Source organism: Carassius gibelio, chromosome A17 (assembly GCF_023724105.1).
Source record: "Carassius gibelio isolate Cgi1373 ecotype wild population from Czech Republic chromosome A17, carGib1.2-hapl.c, whole genome shotgun sequence".
NCBI lineage: Eukaryota > Metazoa > Chordata > Actinopteri > Cypriniformes > Cyprinidae > Carassius > Carassius gibelio.
In genome coordinates this window covers 21,292,051-21,309,973 of record NC_068387.1, presented here as the reverse complement: position 1 = coordinate 21,309,973, position 17,923 = coordinate 21,292,051, and the positions used below count along the sequence as shown (strand labels likewise).

Here is a 17,923-nt window from a genome sequence, read left to right as displayed (position 1 = left end):
ATTTCATAGTTTGTGTATTACAATTATAAAAACAAAAATTTTTAAAAATCCTAAAAAAACCTTATTTGTGCTGCAAATAATAATTTCAAACTCATTTGATACTGACCTATGACATCCTGTGACATTATATTTATTTTAATTTACATAATCTCATGGATGTAACAGTAAATCTGTTCAGCTCACAGATCAATACTAAGCTGTAATGCAAGCAGAACTTTCACAAATGCTTATGAGTCATTTAAGGATTTGATAACACTGTAAAATAATGTCTAATGTGTTAACATTAGCAAATTCATTGATAACACTTTATAATAACTGCACTCATTATTAAATAGTCAGTTCATGCTTTATAAAGCCTTGTCCCAATATTAATAGTCAGTAGTAAGCAGTTTATAAATACAGCTATAAATAGCTTGTCCTTGGTTTATAAGCACATTTATTAAAAATGAGAGTAAGTTATCTTCCTATGAAAAATAAAAGATAAAAATAAACAAACAACAACACAGATTGATACAGAACTCAGAAATTTTATTGTGGATTTATGATAAAGCCTGCAAATGAATTCATACTCCTACTCATACTACTCCATACTCCTTTTTCAACATTATGCCTATATACTGAGATGTTAAATTGTGAATGGGTTTAGGATAGCTTAAATGGTGTTGCCATAGAGATTTATTAAAGTAACATAAAAAATACAATAGTTATTTTACTATATCTTTAAAATTTTTCATGCTAACTCTTCATAATTTTTTATATAAGTAGAAGTCCTCATTTGAAGGAAGCACAGTAAGTTTCATAGCTTTATCATTTTCAAGAGCCAGCATAAAATTAAAACTATCATAACTTATAAATCAAGCTTGCAATTCTTAGTACCTATAATGGCCACCAGAGGGAGCTATAGGATTACTTTTAAATAATTATTGGAGAAACGAGTATGATTTAAATAATTTATAGAAATCTTTCAAATAAAATAATATGTATTTTAGGAATTTTACTGATAAAATGACCCTCACTTAATTAGAATAACAAGCTGAAGTATTGTGAACTGTATATTAAGAATAATTCTTAATAGGCTTTATGGACAGATACGTTTTAAGTGACTCTTGAAGGTTCAGCACCACATCATCTTTTACCACTGTTTAAAGAATTAATCTTACAGAACAGGTGTGAATGAATTTTGGATAGCTTGAATGGTTTTGTCGTGGTGATTTTTTGAAATAATAGTAAAAAAGGAACCAGTAAAAAAAAGTGCAGCTTCTAAACACTTCAAAAAAATGTACACATAGAAGACAAGTCATTCTGAGGAAATATGCATAGTTTCATGACTATACAACATTATATGGATGACAGAAAATTAAAAAACATACATCTGATGTCACTCTGTCCCTCTGTCACTGTGTGTGTGTGTTTGTGTGTGTTTTAAGTGAATTAGGTGTGAAACTATCAGTGAGCATTTAGTCTCCAGCGCCAACATTTTACAGAACTGCCACTTTCCTGGAGTCTCAGAATTACAATGTGTCAGGTTCTGAGAGATCTAAGATTCCAAAAAAATATTTAATTAGAATACCATGAAGTATTGTGAAATACTATATATTAAGACTTTATATATAGGCTTAATGAACAGATTAGACTGACTCGTGAAGGACCAGCACCACCTCCTCTTGTTTGATGGTTTGAGGAATATATCTTCCAGAATCCGGGATTAAGATTTAGGAGCTCATTTTTATTCCACCTCCTTTCCTGAAAGTCTGTCTTGCAGAATTGACTAAAATTTAATCTTCACATTAATTCCTAATTCTTTTGCAATTCTTTTGTCAGTTCTTCTTGACCTGTTTTTCTCTTCCAGCTTTCCTGGACTATTGTATAGCACTCATAAATGATTAAATAAAAAATAATGGTAGTTATTAAGATTGATATGGTTTGGAATTGGTAAAATGTGCTTGGAAAAAAATCACAATAAAACAATGTTTTAATGTTTAAGTTTGGAATATTAACTGACATGAATGAATGCTATATAAATATTGTTCATGTTAACATAATGTTTATAAATGAAATCTTATTGTAAAGTGTTACTAAAGTTATATATATATATATATATATTGTTCTGTGAATGTGATTTTAAAGTCTAGATGATTCGGATTAACCCTTTAACTGCCATATCAAGTTCAAGTTCAAGTTCAAGTTCAATTTATTTGTATAGCGCATTTACAACAGCCTCCTGGCTGACCAAAGTGCTTTAACATAAGAGCAAGAATATTACACATACATAAAAATAGACCAGACAAAAAATTTAAAACCACCCATTTCAAAATGTAGCATAACACAGTAGTCAGTACACTAAGGAAAATAAAAAAGTTTTTAGCAAAGATTTAAAAATAGACAAGGAAGGGGCCAGTCTGATCTCTAAAGGCAGGGTATTCCAGAGTCGTGGCCCAGCCACTGCAAATGCACGCTCCCCTCTACGCTCCCCTCTATCCTTTAAAACCTCACTGCCAGAGGGATATTGTGAATGCATGTGCCCGCTGGGCACAGTTTACCTGATGCCACCGGGGTGGTGATGGCATTGGTGGCTTGAGCCCGCCATCGCTGCTTGCAGCTATATTTATTATTTATTCTTCTAATTTTTTTCCAAGGTTTCGGGGGCTTTTGGGGTCCTTAACATGCTTAAAAAGTCTTGAAAATTGGCACACACATTGGAACCTGCGGCCATTACGGCCGGGCAGAGACTGATATACGGGCGTGGCACAGGGGCTCTACAGCGCCCCCTGGAATACTGAGGGCCATATATCATACATACTTGCACGTAGACACACGAAACTCGGTACACATGTAGATCTCATCAAACCAAACAACTTTCGTACTGCATGTCATAGGCTCCGCCCAACAGGAAGTTGGCTATTTTGGGTTTAGTAGTCATATTTTTCGTCAAAGTTGTGGGGGCTTTTGGGGTCCTTAACATACTCAAAAACTCTTGAAAATTTGCACACACTTTGGAATCTGTGGCCTTTAGGAGCCTGCAGAAGCTGGGACCCGGGCGTGGCACAGGGGCTCTACGGCGCCCCCTGGATCACAGTCAGAAATGTTGATGTATAGCTCACACATACTTGCCAATATTCATATGAAACTCAGTACACATATAGATCTCATTGTGCCGAACAACTTTCATATTGAATATCATAGGCTCCGCCCAACAGGAAGTCAGCTATTTAGAGTTATGTAAAAAGCACATGCTCTGGAATTTGAAATACTTGTCATAGGTTTTTTACTCGATTGCCGCCAAACTCGGTCAACATGATCTCAAGACATTGGGGATGAAAAATTGCCAGGGGATTTTTGATATCTCAAACGGTTTGCTCGTGGCGAGGCTTTGAAATTATGGCGAGAAATGAGAAACAGGAAGTGTCTAATACCATCCACATACATTTCCTAATTTTAATCAAACTTCATCAGATTATTCATTGTATGATGTCGATCGCATATATGTGACTATTAGGAGTCAAAGTTATAGCGCCACCAACTGGCAGCAGGAAGTGTGTCATTTTCAAAATGCTTTAAATTCAGCATCTTATTTTTACTCGATTTGCTTCAAACTTCATCAGAATAATGTTAAAACACAGCCGATATAAATCTGCTGGGGGGATATTGATATCTAAAAATATTGTTGCCGTGGCAACATGTGAAACTGGAATACTTCTCAGGTGATTTTGAGGCATATAACATGCTTAGAATTTCATCAAACTCAGAACACATATCAGTATTAGTGACAGCTAGACACTGACAAAAGTTCATAAGAGGGCGTGGAAGAGGCACTCTATAGCGCCACCTTTTGTCAAAAGTGGGGGGGTTAGTTTTAGCTACAGACACCAAACTCAGTACAAAAATTGTTCTTATCAAGACGGACAACTTTCTAATTCACAGTCATCAGCTACAACCAACAGGAAGTCGGCTATTTTGATTTGAATGTGGATTGTTTTTTACATTTAGCCGTGAATTAATGCATACTGCTCAGAGGTGAGTAACACTATACACACCAAACTTGGTCTACTTGTTGAAAAAACATTGAGGAACTTAAATTGTGAATGGGTTTTGGATAGCTTGGATGGTTTTGTTGTGGTGATTTTTTTAAATGACAGTAAAAATGGAATTATTAATTTTCCTTCATTTTTAAATTCCAAACACTTCAAAACCTTTTTTCATACAGAAAAAAAGTTATTCTGAGTAAATATTCATAGTTTCATGACTTTACAACACTGTATGATTAAAAGAAAGTTAAAAAACTGTCAGACATCTCATCTCACTCTGTCCCTCTGTTTGAGTGTGTGTGCTTAGACTTCCATTGTCTCAGAGAAAATGCGCCCCTACAGGTGCAGTTACCGGACTAAAAAAGGGAGGAGACTCTCTTTTGGTTTCACTTTTAAATCGGTTAAAATACAAATAAATACTTGGATTTAATTCACACTGACAAGCTAAACCAACATATATGATTATTATCAGGTCAGGGCTCATTAATAATTGATGTGTGGTCAGTGATACGTGAGAAACACGAGAGATGAATCACTGCTCTGAGCAGGAGCGTGTGGAATGATGAGCTCAGAAAAAAAACGAGTTTATTCTTGTTTTATAGCTATTAAAAATAAAGTATTGCAGCAATATCACACAATACACCAATTAGAACACACCAAGAGCTAAATTAAGATGTTTTTGAACTTTTTGTGTGAAAATGAAATATTCGCGGCTGTCTATCTGAAATCATTGCCTCCGATCAGCGCGCACAGTGTCACAAGTTCAAAACAAACGAATTTATTCTTGTTTAAGAGCTTTTTAAAATAAATTATTGCCACAAATGCACACAATACACCCATTATAACACAACACGAGCTAAATACAGGTGTTTGTGACCCGTTTATGTGCGCAAGACTGTTTGAAAGCGCGACTGGCAGAATAACATATATCTCTCGAGCTGCAGGATTTTGCCTTTCGTCGTAAGAACGGACACATCACGGACAAGATTATTTCAAAATACATAATTGCTTGGCTAATATAAACGAAAACAGCCACGTGAACATAAACTGTTGAGAAATGAATCTGAAGTGGATCGGATTTTAATATTAAGTGACCGCATATACCAGCTGCTTCTGTCTTCAATTTTAATCTATATAAAAAATAAAGCTCATTCATCTTGGCTGCTTTTTTTAATGTAAGTATTTATTTATTTATTTATTTATTTATTTATTTATTTATTTATTTATTATTTTGCTCTATCAAGAATTAATCTATATTTAATTAAATCAATTCAATTTTATTTTACATTTGATTTGTCCATTTCTGCATCTAAACGCATAAAAAAAACCTAAAACATGCTCTACTATACTATTGACTATTATATTTTCTTTATCGTCCAATTTATTTGGTGTACACACTTCCATTTTCATAATAAACTTGTTTGTTAGATTATACACAGTGGTCTATAAAAAATATTAACAGGTTTTATTCAAGCTGTTTAGAATGATTGCAGTAGGCTAATTTTTTTAAATGTAAATCCCCCCTAAAAATTATTGTTATTGTTTTCCAATAAATAAAAAACATTTGAAAACAATAACTGTTGTACTTTTTTATACATTTTGTATAATTTCATAGTTTATGCATTATAGTTATAATACATTTTTCCACTAACATAGTAATTTTAGGCCTTATCCTTTTCTGACAGTTTTAGGGATTTTAAAAAATCCTAAAAAACCTTATTTGTGCTGCAAATAATAATTTAAAACTCAAAACGTAGTGCTTTATAAAGCCTTGTCCCAATATTAATAGTCAGTAGTAAGCAGTTTATAAATACAGCTATAAATAGCTTGTTCTTGGTTTATAAGCACATTTATTAAAAAGGAGAGTAAAGGGTCAGTTATCTTCCTATGAAAAATAAAAGATAAAAATAAACAAACAACCACACAGATTGATACAGAACTCAGAAATTTTATTGTGGATTTATGATAAAATCAGCCTGTAAATGAATTCATACTCCTCCTCATACTGCTCCATACTCCTTTTTCAACATGATGCCAATATACTGACATGTTAAATTGTGAATGGGTTTAGGATAGCTTAAATGGTGTTGCCATAGAGATTTATTAAAGTAACATAAAAAAATGCAATAGTTATTTTACTATATCTTTAAAATTTTTCATTCTTACTCTTCATAATTTTTGTTTATATAAGTAGAAGTCATCATTTGAAGGAAGCACAGTAAGTTTCATAGCTTTATCATTTTCAAGAGCCAGCATAAAATTAAAACTATCATAACTTATAAATCAAGCTTGCAATTCTTAGTACCAATAATGGCCACCAGATGGAGCAATAGGATTACTTTTAAATAATTATTGTTAGAAACAAGTATGATTTAAATCATTTATAGAAATCTTTCAGAGAAAAATAATATGAATTTTATGTATTTTACTGATAAAATGACCCTCACTTAATTAGAATAACAAGCTAAAGTATTGTGAACTGTATATTAAGAATAATTCTTTATAGGCTTTATGGACAGATACGTTTTGAGTGACTCTTGAAGGTTCACCACCACATCCTCTTTTACCACTGTTTAAAGAATTAATCTTACAGAACAGGTGCGAATGAATTTTGGATAGCTTGAATGGTTTTGTCGTGGTGATTTTTTGAAATAATAGTAAAAAAGGAACCAGTAAATGTCTTTTTATTTTTTTAAAGTGCAGCTTCTAAACACTTTACAAAAATTTACACATGGAAGACCACTCATTCTGAGGAAATATGCATAGTTTCATGACTATACAACACTATATTGATGATAGAAAATTAAAAAACTATCATATATCTGATGTCACTCTGTCCCTCTCTCACTGTGGGTAATGTGTGTGTGTGTGTGTTAACTGAATTAGGTGTGAAACTATCAGGGAGCATTTAGTCTCCAGCGCCAACATTTTACAGAACTGCCACTTTCCTGGAGTCTCAGAATTACAATTTGTCAGGTTCTGAGAGATCTAAGATTCCAAAAAAAATATTTAATTAGAATATCATGAAGTATTGTGAAATACTATATATTAAGACTTTATATATAGGCTTTATGAACAGATTAGAGTGACTCGTGAAGGACCAGCACCACCTCCTCTTGTCCGATGGTTTAAGGAATATATCTTCCAGAATCCGGGATTAATATATATATATATATATATATATATATATATATATATATATATATATATATATGGGATATATATATATATATATATATATATATAAATGTGATTTTAATGTCTAGATGATTCGGATTAACCCTTTAACTGCCGTATCCTTTAAAACCTCACTGCCAGAGGGATATTGTGAATGCATGTGCCCGCTGGGCACAGTTTACCTGATGCCACCGGGGTGGCGATGGCATTGGTGGCTTGAGCCCGCCATCGCTGCTTGCAGCTATATTTAGGGCTCAAGCCCAAAGGGCGAGAGGCCTATTGTTTTCCTTAGGATTATTTTTTATTATTATTATTATTATTATTATTATTATTATTATTTTTTTCCAACGTCTCGGGGGCTTTTGGGGCCCTTAACGTGCTTAAAAAGTCTTGAAAATTGGCACACAGATTGGAACCTGCGGCCATTAGGGCCGGGCAGAGACTGATACACGGGCGTGGCACAGGGGCTCTACAGCGCCCCCTGGAATATGGAGGGCCATATATCATACATTCTTGCTCGTAGACGTATGAAACTCGGTACACATATAAATCTCATCAATCCAAACAACTTTTGTATTGCATATCATGGGCTCCGCCCAACAGGAAGTTGGCTATTTAGGGTTTAGTATTCAAATTTTTCGTCAAAGTTGTGGGGGCTTTTGGGGTCCTTAACATACTCAAAAACTCTTGAAAATTTGCGCACACTTTGGAATCTGTGGCCTTTAGGAGCCTGCAGAGGCTGGGACCCGGGCGTGGCACAGGGGCTCTACGGCGCCCCCTGGAACACAGTCAGAAATGTTGATGTATAGCTCACACATACTTGCACATATTCATATGAAACTCAGTACACATATAGATCTCATCGTGCCGAACAACTTTCGTATTGCATGTCATAGGCTCCACCCAACAGGAAGTCAGCTATTTAGAGTTATGTAAAAAGCGCATGCTCTGGAATTTGAAATACTTGTCATAGGTTTTTTTCTCGATTGCCGCCAAACTCGGTCAACATGATCTCAAGACACTGGGGATGAAAAATTGCCAGGGGATTTTTGATATCTCGAACGGTTTGCTCGTGGCGAGGCGTTGAAATTATGGCGAGAAATGAGAAACAGGAAGTGTCTAATACCATCCACATACATTTCCTGATTTTAATCAAACTTCATCAGATTATTCGTTGTATGATGTCGATCGCATATATGTGACTATTAGGAGTCAAAGTTATAGCGCCACCAACTGGCAGAAGGAAGTGTGTCATTTTCAAAATGATTTGAATTCAGCATCTTATTATTACTCGATTTGCTTCAAACTTCATCAGAATAATGTTAAAACACAGCCGATATAAATCTGCAAGGGGGATATTGATATCTAAAAAATTGTTGCCGTGGCAACATGTCAAACTGGAATACTTCTCAGGTGATTTTGAGGCAAATAACATACTTAGAATTTCACAAAACTCTGAACACACATCAGTATTTCTGATAGGAACTTAAATTGTGAATGGATTTTGGATAGCTTGAATGGTTTTGCCGTGGTGATTTTTTTAAATGACCTTACAAAGGGAATCATTATTGTATTTTTAAATTGCAGCTTCCAAACACGTCAAATAATTTTTTCATACAGATGAAAAAGTCATTCTGAGGAAATATGCATAGTTTCACAACTTTACAACACTGTATGGATAACAGAAAATTAAAAAAACTGTCAGACATCTCATCTCACTCTGTCCCTCTGTTTGAGTATATGTGCTTCAGACTTCCATTGTCTGAGAGAAATAGCGCCCCTACAGGTTCAATTCCCGGACTTTTACTTTCACTTTTAAATCGGTTAAAAATACAAACAAATACTTAGATTTAATTCACACTGACAAGCTAAACCAACATATCTGATTATTACCGGTTCAGGGCTCATGGATAAATTATTTCTGGCCAGAGATGCGTGAGAAATAGGAGAGATGAATCACCGCTGTGATCACGAGCGTCTGGAGTAAAGAGCTCAGAGAAAACGAATTTATTCCTGTTTTAAAGCTTTTAAAAATAAATTATTACAGCGATATCACACAATCAACCAATTAGAACACACCAAGAGCTAAATTAAGATGTTTTTGAACTGTTTGTGTGAAAATGAAATATTTGCAGCTGCCTATCTGAAATCACCGCCTCCGATCAGCGCGTACAGTGTCCAGCTCAAAACAAACGAATTTATTCTTGTTTAAGAGCTTTTTTAAATAAAATATTACCACAAATGCACACAATAAACCCATTGTAACACAACAAGAGCTAAATGCAGGTGTTTGTGACCTGTTTAAGTGTGCAAGACTATTTGAAAGCGCGACTGGCAGAATAACATATCTCTGGAGCTGCAGGATTCTGCCTTTCGTCGTACGAACGAACACATAACGGACAAGATTATTTCAAAACACATAATAGCTTGGCGACTATAAACGAAAACAGCCACGTGAACATAAACTGGACCTACTGGATTTGAATATTAAAGTGACCACATTTACCACTTGCTTCTGTCTTCAATTTTAATCTATATAAAAAAGGAAACTCATTCGACTTGGCTGCTTTTTTAATGTGTGCGTATTTATTTATTTATCTTTTTATACATTTTGTATAATTTCATAGTTTGTGTATTACAATTATAAAAACAAAAATAAAATTAGCCACTCACATAGAAATAGCTTAGGCCTTAACCTTTTTCTGACAGTTTTAGGGATTTTTAAAAATCCTAAAAAAACCTTATTTGTGCTGCAAATAATAATTTCAAACTCATTTGATACTGACCTATGACATCCTGTGACATTATATTTATTTTAATTTACATAATCTCATGGATGTAACAGTAAATCTGTTCAGCTCACAGATCAATACTAAGCTGTAATACAAGCAGAACTTTCACAAATGCTTATGAGTCATTTAAGGATTTGATAACACTGTAAAATAATGTCTAATTTGTTAACATTAGCAAATTCATTGATAACACTTTATAATAACTGCACTCATTATTAAATAGTCAGTTCATGCTTTATAAAGCCTTGTCCCAATATTAATAGTCAGTAGTAAGCAGTTTATAAATACAGCTATAAATAGCTTGTCCTTGGTTTATAAGCACATTTATTAAAAATGAGAGTAAGTTATCTTCCTATGAAAAATAAAAGATAAAAATAAACAAACAACAACACAGATTGATACAGAACTCAGAAATTTTATTGTGGATTTATGATAAAGCCTGCAAATGAATTCATACTCCTACTCATACTACTCCATACTCCTTTTTCAACATGATGCCAATATACTGAGATGTTAAATTGTGAATGGGTTTAGGATAGCTTAAATGGTGTTGCCATAGAGATTTATTAAAGTAACATAAAAAAAATACAATAGTTATTTTACTATATCTTTACAATTTTTCATTCTAAATCTTCATAATTTTTTATATAAGTAGAAGTCCTCATTTGAAGGAAGCACAGTAAGTTTAATAGCTTTATCACTTTCAAGAGCCAGCATAAAATTTAAACTATCATAACTTATAAATCAAGCTTGCAATTCTTAATACCTATAATGGCCACCAGAGGGAGCTATAGGATTACTTTTAAATAATTATTGTAGAAACGAGTATGATTTAAATCATTTATAGAAATCTTTCAAAAAAAATGAATTGTATATATTTTACTGATAAAATGACCCTCACTTAATTAGAATAACAAGCTGAAGTATTTTGAACTGTATATTAAGAATAATTCTTTATAGGCTTTATGGACAGATACGTTTTGAGTGACTCTTGAAGGATCAGCACCACATCCTCTTTTACCACTGTTTAAAGAATTAATCTTACAGAATAGGTGTGAATGAATTTTGGATAGCTTGAATGGTTTTGCCGTGATGTTTTTTGAAATAATAGTAAAAAAGGAACCAGTAAATGTCTTTTTATTTTTTTAAAGTGCAGCTTCTAAACACTTTAAAAAAAAAAAAAAAATGTACACATAGAAGACCAGTCATTCTGAGGCATATTTCCTCAGAATGACTGGTCTCATGACCATAGTTTCATGACTATACAACACTATATGGATGATAGAAAATTAAAAAAAAACTATCATACATCTAATGTCACTCAGTCCCACTGTCACTGTGGGTAATGTGTGTGTGTGTGTGTGTGTGTGTGTGTGTGTTAAGTGAATTAGGTGTGAAACTATCAGGGTGCATTTAGTCTCCAGCGCCAACATTTTACAGAACTGCCACTTTCCTGGAGTCTCCAGAATTACTCGGTGTCGGACTCTGAGAGACTTAAGATTCCAAAAAATGATTTAATTAGAATACCATGAAGTATTGTGAAATACTATATATTAAGTCTTTATATATAGGCTTTATGCACAGATTAGAGTGACTCGTGAAGGACCAGCACCACCTCCTCTTGTTCGATGGTTTGAGGAATATATCTTCCAGAATCCAGGATTAAGATTTAGGAGCTCATTTTTATTCCACCTCCTTTCCTGAAAAGTCTGTCTTGCAGAATTGACTAAAAATTAATCTTCACATTAATTACTAATTATTTTGCAATTCTTTTTGTCAGTTCTTCTTGACCTGCTTTTTTCTTCTTCTTTTCTGACCTCATGACCCAGTCAGTATTTTTTGTACAATGGTCAAGTCTTAACTTATCCATTTCTGTATTGCATTTGTGTTTGATATTTCTCATGGGTATTTCATAATTTTCGACCTTACAGTTTGAGTTAAAAGTCTATTTTAGCGCATTTCATCTGTAAAAGAAAACATGCCTAATAATTCTGCACACATGAATATAAGGAGTTTTTCTCTTCCAGCTTTCCTGGACTATTGTATAGCACTCATAAATGATTAAATAAAAAATAATGGTAGTTATTAAGATTTATATGGTTTGGAATTGGTAAAATGTACTTGGAAAAAAATCACAATAAAACAATGTTTTCATGTTTAAGTTTGGAATATTAACTGACATGAATGAATGCTATATAAATATTGTTCATGTTAACATAATGTTTATAAATGAAATCTTATTGTACAGTGTTACTAATATATATATTGTTCTGTGAATGTGATTTTAAAGTCTAGATGATTCGGATTAACCCTTTAACTGCCGTATCCTTTAAAACCTCACTGCCAGAGGGATATTGTGAATGCATGTGCCCGCTGGGCACAGTTTACCTGATGCCACCGGGGTGGCGATGGCATTGGTGGCTTGAGCCCGCCATCGCTGCTTGCAGCTATATTTATTATTATTATTATTATTATTATTTTTTTTTTCCAACGTCTCGGGGGCTTTTGGGGCCCTTAACGTGCTTAAAAAGTCTTGAAAATTGGCACACAGATTGGAACCTGCGGCCATTAGGGCCGGGCAGAGACTGATACACGGGCGTGGCACAGGGGCTCTACAGCGCCCCCTGGAATATGGAGGGCCATATATCATACATTCTTGCTCGTAGACGTATGAAACTCGGTACACATATAAATCTCATCAATCCAAACAACTTTTGTATTGCATATCATAGGCTCCGCCCAACAGGAAGTTGGCTATTTAGGGTTTAGTATTCAAATTTTTCGTCAAAGTTGTGGGGGCTTTTGGGGTCCTTAACATACTCAAAAACTCTTGAAAATTTGCGCACACTTTGGAATCTGTGGCCTTTAGGAGCCTGCAGAGGCTGGGACCCGGGCGTGGCACAGGGGCTCTACGGCGCCCCCTGGAACACAGTCAGAAATGTTGATGTATAGCTCACACATACTTGCACATATTCATATGAAACTCAGTACACATATAGATCTCATCGTGCCGAACAACTTTCGTATTGCATGTCATAGGCTCCACCCAACAGGAAGTCAGCTATTTAGAGTTATGTAAAAAGCGCATGCTCTGGAATTTGAAATACTTGTCATAGGTTTTTTTCTCGATTGTCGCCAAACTCGGTCAACATGATCTCAAGACACTGGGGATGAAAAATTGCCAGGGGATTTTTGATATCTCGAACGGTTTGCTCGTGGCGAGGCGTTGAAATTATGGCGAGAAATGAGAAACAGGAAGTGTCTAATACCGTCCACATACATTTCCTGATTTTAATCAAACTTCATCAGATTATTCGTTGTATGATGTCGATCGCATATATGTGACTATTAGGAGTCAAAGTTATAGCGCCACCAACTGGCAGAAGGAAGTGTGTCATTTTCAAAATGATTTGAATTCAGCATCTTATTATTACTCGATTTGCTTCAAACTTCATCAGAATAATGGTAAAACACAGCCGATATAAATCTGCAAGGGGGATATTGATATCTAAAAAATTGTTGGCGTGGCAACATGTCAAACTGGAATACTTCTCAGGTGATTTTGAGGCAAATAACATACTTAGAATTTCACAAAACTCTGAATACACATCAGTATTTCTGATAGGAACTTAAATTGTGAATGGATTTTGGATAGCTTGAATGGTTTTGCCGTGGTGATTTTTTTAAATGACCTTACAAAGGGAATCATTATTGTATTTTTAAATTGCAGCTTCCAAACACGTCAAAGAATTTTTTCATACAGATGAAAAAGTCATTCTGAGGAAATATGCATAGTTTCACGACTTTACAACACTGTATGGATAACAGAAAATTAAAAAAACTGTCAGACATCTCATCTCACTTTGTCGCTCTGTTTGAGTATATGTGCTTCAGACTTCCATTGTCTGAGAGAAATAGCGCCCCTACAGGTTCAATTCCCGGACTTTTACTTTCACTTTTAAATCGGTTAAAAATACAAACAAATACTTAGATTTAATTCACACTGACAAGCTAAACCAACATATCTGATTATTACCGGTTCAGGGCTCATGGATAAATTATTTCTGGCCAGAGATATGTGAGAAATAGGAGAGATGAATCACCGCTGTGATCACAAGCGTCTGGAGTAAAGAGCTCAGAGAAAACGAATTTATTCCTGTTTTAAAGCTTTTAAAAATAAATTATTACAGCGATATCACACAATCAACCAATTAGAACACACCAAGAGCTAAATTAAGATGTTTTTGAACTGTTTGTGTGAAAATGAAATATTTGTGGCTGCCTATCTGAAATCACCGCCTCCGATCAGCGCGTACAGTGTCCAGCTCAAAACAAACGAATTTATTCTTGTTTAAGAGCTTTTTTAAATAAAATATTACCACAAATGCACACAATAAACCCATTGTAACACAACAAGAGCTAAATGCAGGTGTTTGTGACCTGTTTAAGTGTGCAAGACTATTTGAAAGCGCGACTGGCAGAATAACATGTATCTCTCGAGCTGCAGGATTCTGGCTTTCGACGTACGAACGAACACATAACGGACAAGATTATTTCAAAACACATAATAGCTTGGCGACTATAAACGAAAACAGCCACGTGAACATAAACTGGATCTACTGGATTTGAATATTAAAGTGACCACATTTACCACTTGCTTCTGTCTTCAATTTTAATCTATATAAAAAAGGAAACTCATTCGACTTGGCTGCTTTTTTAATGTGTGCGTATTTATTTATTTATCTTTTTATACATTTTGTATAATTTCATAGTTTGTGTATTACAATTATAAAAACAAAAATAAAATTAGCCACTCACATAGAAATAGCTTAGGCCTTAACCTTTTTCTGACAGTTTTAGGGATGTTTAAAAATCCTAAAAAAAACTTATTTGCGCTGCAAATAATAATTTCAAACTCATTTGATACTGACCTATGACATCCTGTGACATTATATTTATTTTAATTTACATAATCTCATGGATGTAACAGTAAATCTGTTCAGCTCACAGATCAATACTAAGCTGTAATACAAGCAGAACTTTCACAAATGCTTATGAGTCATTTAAGGATTTGATAACACTGTAAAATAATGTCTAATTTGTTAACATTAGCAAATTCATTGATAACACTTTATAATAACTGCACTCATTATTAAATAGTCAGTTCATGCTTTATAAAGCCTTGTCCCAATATTAATAGTCAGTAGTAAGCAGTTTATAAATACAGCTATAAATAGCTTGTCCTTGGTTTATAAGCACATTTATTAAAAATGAGAGTAAGTTATCTTCCTATGAAAAATAAAAGATAAAAATAAACAAACAACAACACAGATTGATACAGAACTCAGAAATTTTACTGTGGATTTATGATAAAGCCTGCAAATGAATTCATACTCCTACTCATACTACTCCATACTCCTTTTTCAACATGATGCCAATATACTGAGATGTTAAATTGTGAATGGGTTTAGGATAGCTTAAATGGTGTTGCCATAGAGATTTATTAAAGTAACATAAAAAAATACAATAGTTATTTTACTATATCTTTACAATTTTTCATTCTAAATCTTCATAATTTTTTATATAAGTAGAAGTCCTCATTTGAAGGAAGCACAGTAAGTTTCATAGCTTTATCACTTTCAAGAGCCAGCATAAAATTTAAACTATCATAACTTATAAATCAAGCTTGCAATTCTTAGTACCTATAATGGCCACCAGAGGGAGCTATAGGATTACTTTTAAATAATTATTGTAGAAACGAGTATGATTTAAATCATTTATAGAAATCTTTCAAAAAAAAAATGAATTGTATATATTTTACTGATAAAATGACCCTCACTTAATTAGAATAACAAGCTGAAGTATTTTGAACTGTATATTAAGAATAATTCTTTATAGGCTTTATGGACAGATACGTTTTGAGTGACTCTTGAAGGATCAGCACCACATCCTCTTTTACCACTGTTTAAAGAATTAATCTTACAGAATAGGTGTGAATGAATTTTGGATAGCTTGAATGGTTTTGCCGTGATGTTTTTTGAAATAATAGTAAAAAAGGAACCAGTAAATTACTTTTTATTTTTTTAAAGTGCAGCTTCTAAACACTTTAAAAAAAAAAAAATGTACACATAGAAGACCAGTCATTCTGAGGCATATTTCCTCAGAATGACTGGTCTCATGACCATAGTTTCATGACTATACAACACAATATGGATGATAGAAAATTTAAAAAAAACTATCATACATCTGATGTCACTCAGTCCCACTGTCACTGTGGGTAATGTGTGTGTGTGTGTGTGTTAAGTGAATTAGGTGTGAAACTATCAGCGTGCATTTAGTCTCCAGCGCCAACATTTTACAGAACTGCCACTTTCCTGGAGTCTCCAGAATTACTCGGTGTCGGACTCTGAGAGACTTAAGATTCCAAAAAATGATTTAATTAGAATACCATGAAGTATTGTGAAATACTATATATTAAGTCTTTATATATAGGCTTTATGCACAGATTAGAGTGACTCGTGAAGGACCAGCACCACCTCCTCTTGTTCGATGGTTTGAGGAATATATCTTCCAGAATCCAGGATTAAGATTTAGGAGCTCATTTTTATTCCACCTCCTTTCCTGAAAAGTCTGTCTTGCAGAATTGACTAAAAATTAATCTTCACATTAATTACTAATTATTTTGCAATTCTTTTTGTCAGTTCTTCTTGACCTGCTTTTTTCTTCTTCTTTTCTGACCTCATGACCCAGTCAGTATTTTTTGTACAATGGTCAAGTCTTAACTTATCCATTTCTGTATTGCATTTGTGTTTGATATTTCTCATGGGTATTTCATAATTTTCGACCTTACAGTTTGAGTTAAAAGTCTATTTTAGCGCATTTCATCTGTAAAAGAAAACATGCCTAATAATTCTGCACACATGAATATAAGGAGTTTTTCTCTTCCAGCTTTCCTGGACTATTGTATAGCACTCATAAATGATTAAATAAAAAATAATGGTAGTTATTAAGATTTATATGGTTTGGAATTGGTAAAATGTACTTGGAAAAAAATCACAATAAAACAATGTTTTCATGTTTAAGTTTGGAATATTAACTGACATGAATGAATGCTATATAAATATTGTTCATGTTAACATAATGTTTATAAATGAAATCTTATTGTACAGTGTTACTAATATATATATTGTTCTGTGAATGTGATTTTAAAGTCTAGATGATTCGGATTAACCCTTTAACTGCCGTATCCTTTAAAACCTCACTGCCAGAGGGATATTGTGAATGCATGTGCCCGCTGGGCACAGTTTACCTGATGCCACCGGGGTGGCGATGGCATTGGTGGCTTGAGCCCGCCATCGCTGCTTGCAGCTATATTTAGTGTTGGATTCAGTGACTCTTTCTGCAGGTTAGTCACCTACCAGTAGGTGGCGGTAAGTGAGTTAAGTCTTTATGAGTTAGTCATCAAACAATTCATTCAAAAACTCTGATTCATTCATTCATGCATTCATTCATTCATTCAAAAAAAAAAACATTTATAGTGCATCTAAAATGAATGAATCGTTGAATCATTCATTCATCCAAAGCATCAAAACATAAGAAATCACTTGTTGTTTCTCGCAATACGATGTTGTCCTAGCTAAAAAAACAATTCTAAGAAATTTTTGAGAACATTATTAAAGACCATATGACTATGAATTAATATTCTGTTAATGTTTCTTGAAGGACATTTGCTCATAACTTTTGTCAAGAACCTTGCCATCACATTAGCCAAAGTTCTGTGAACATTCTCTTTTAGCTGAGATGCACATTCGTTTGCAAAACTTGAAAATGAATTGCCTGTATATATTGCCTTCTTTATATATAAATATATAAAGCTGATATAGGCCTTTCAGAAATGTTACTAAAATATTGCATTCTCCAAGAAACTTT

At 33.8% G+C, this 17,923-nt stretch overlaps 1 long non-coding RNA gene across 1 annotated transcript; it reads right to left on the bottom strand.

Annotated features, from left to right (window-relative positions):
- Nucleotides 1–507: 507 nt before the first annotated feature.
- On the bottom strand, nt 508–11,913 carry LOC127933365 (uncharacterized). Its single transcript, XR_008147493.1, has 2 exons — nt 10,761–11,913; nt 508–876 (listed from the first exon to the last, which is right to left on the bottom strand). It is a non-coding gene; the product is annotated as an uncharacterized LOC127933365 (long non-coding RNA).
- Between the last annotated feature and the right edge of the window lie 6,010 nt (nt 11,914–17,923).